Raw genomic sequence first — 2,866 nt, forward strand, 5'->3', positions numbered from 1 at the left:
GGGGGTCCGAGCCTGCCGTTTCCTGCCTGTGCACACTCTAGGCTCTGAGTAATTCCCCGGGAAACCCTGGCGTGAAGGCTGATGTAAGAGGCTTTTATCCCACTGATAGCGTAATATGCCTGATAGTCGCCATGGTAACCATCCTGGAGTCATGAGTGACATCACTTTGAAGTACTCCCCCTTCTGCTCTGCACGCTCCGAAACTGCCTGCGGGAATCGGGAAGCGGGGCGGGGTTTGGGGGGATGACCGAAAGGGCGGGAATGGGAAGGAAAACATCCCTGTCCCTTCTCCCGAGACAAGGCTGGAGTGTCCTGAAGTGTTCGCATGGAGTTCTAAATCCCACTAAAGAAATTATAGATGTCCTGTTATGATCTGTAGTTTGTGTCGAAATCTCTAATAACAACGTGTAGAGCAGTAGCTGCGACAGGACGTAGACGCTGAAGGTTTGAGGACTCTTCGGTTCCTAGGATGGGCAACTGAGCCATCTTGGGAGAGTGAAAGATCTGGAAATATTTTTGTTCCCTGGGTATCTCTTCCATTTTATCTGGATCTAGAAGCAAGATAAACATTTTAGTGCCTCGACACTAGACAGGAAGCAATGACTCTCACGGAGAATACTCCTCTTAGTATGTGAGCTGACCGCAGGCTTGACTCATCTACGCTGCACGTTGGTAAAAATGGAAGATGGCGGGTATTAAGTTGCATTAAAAAAAAATCGGACTGCTTTTAATTCACAAAGCATTTCCAGCTAATAACCAAATGGACCAACTATGCTAAGTGGGCAGATCCTCTCAGTTTGGCCACTAGAGGTCCCTTTGTACATGTCTGATGCCCACTTCCCACAGAGAGGTTTCCCTTCACCTTCTGTTTACTAGAATTAAAATCTACAAAGCTCTGGTCGGTTTTCCTTTCCCTCCCTGAAAATGCTGGATGATATCATTTGAGTTCTAAGAGGTAGGTATAATTTTCACATGTATTTCAGAAATTAATCACTGCACCACCACATACATGTACTAGAAAAGATCATAAAAGATGCAAAAATATTCCTCAGTTCCCTGGGAGACATTTCATATCCGGAAATATTCTTATTCATGCATTGTGTTCACTTACTACCAGGCACAGTGAAAATCATTAAGTATTCATAAACCAGATGAACGAGTCCATGGCCTGTGTTTGAAAGATGAGCTAGCTTTTCTACCATGGCCATATGTCAGCAATTCTTTTCTAAGAAGGGAAGGGTTAAGAACCCTTCTTACTGAAATCCATTCGTTTAAAGCAATGTCTGCCTCTCCCTGTTGCCAGGCTTGGTGAGTCTTTTTTTTTTTTTTGGGGGGGGGTGACATACAGGATACAATTTATCATGTAAGGGTGTTTTTTTTTTTGTATATTAATCTTCAGAAGAGAAACCAAAAAAAAAAGTTTTTTTTCTCCATAACTGTGCCCCGAAGAACTGTGTTAGATTACTGTCTTAATGAACTATTTGCTCATTTCCTGTGGAAAATAGTATGTCCTGACCCTTGGAAGATGTTAGATGCTGAGAATGTAAATGACCATTTTAAATGGCCACTTCCGTAGACACGGATCCAGATAAATTTTTAAAAAATTATTCTTTTTAAAACTATAATTATTTTTATTTAACTTTATTTATTTTAATGTTACTAGAGAGGAACAGATTAAGAGAAAGAGAGGGAAAGTGAGAAAGCAAGCCACCAGGTCTGGGACTTGAACAACAGCTGGCCATGTGGGAGTCCAGCGCCCTTAACCACCAACGCCACCTGCCAGCCCCCCAGATAAAATTTTATTAGCTGTATTTAATTTCTTTTTAAGAATTATTTATTTAATTATATTTATTCACTTTGACCAGAAGAGGGAGAGAGAGAGAGAGAAAGAGAGGGAGAATGAGAAATAAGCCAGCAGGTCCAGGACTTGAACCATAGTCGAACATATGGGAGTCCAGCACTTTAACCACTACACCACCTACTGACCCCACTGTATTTTCTTTTTTTTTTTTTTTCAGGAAGAGACTATGCATCTACCTCACATAACTTCAACTTTAAACTCTGGTTGTCAGCATAACTATTACTGTAGAAGGAGGCTAACTTAAACCCCTGGGGACCGTTTACTAGCTTCTCAAGGAAAATCCCGGTGTCAAGGCACAGCAATAATTTATCAGCAAAGCAAGGAAGACACAAGAGGGTGGAAAAAGGAGGACGGGGGAGGGAAGGATCATAGGCAAAATAAGAGACTCATTTAACCTGTGTCGGGAAGGTTCAAATAGGCTCAGATGGCCCTTTGGCCATGGGGGTGTTAAAAGCCATATGAAAAAGTTCCTAGTGTGCTTTTATGGAATCCTTTGACCTTTGGTACTACACCAAGCATAGGTTTAAACGGAATGATTAATGCAATAGTAATGGGAACTCTTCTCAGCACCATCAGTGTTATTAACAGGGTTATGGTAAAAAGTATGTGATTAGTACCCATTAAAATCATTGATCGGCGGGCTCTTGCTGTATTTAATGACGAAGTTATCAGAGATCTCTTGATAGGGGCCCAAGCAGGCCTCGCACAGGCTGGCATGACGTCGGTGACCGGGCTTCATCTCTCCGGGTGCTGCTTCCTGCTCTGACTGCGGCCTGAGCTTCCTCTACGTGGACGTCTCCGTGCCGCCTTCTCGGTCGTTACCCGGGCTCCGGGGATGCCCCGAGTGTGTGCACTGCCGGGAGCCAGGGCACCGTGCCACACGCCCCCAGGACCTAGCCCTGTTTCGCACACGTGTCCCGGGGCCGGGAGGCCTGGACGCCTGCCTCCGCGCCGCCCGTCCTTCCCGAGCGTGGCGGGGCCCCACGCGCCCGGGCCCTCGAGGCC

The sequence above is a fragment of the Tupaia chinensis genome, unplaced genomic scaffold (genome assembly GCF_000334495.1).
Source record: "Tupaia chinensis unplaced genomic scaffold, TupChi_1.0 Scaffold148801_1, whole genome shotgun sequence".
Taxonomy (NCBI): domain Eukaryota; kingdom Metazoa; phylum Chordata; class Mammalia; order Scandentia; family Tupaiidae; genus Tupaia; species Tupaia belangeri.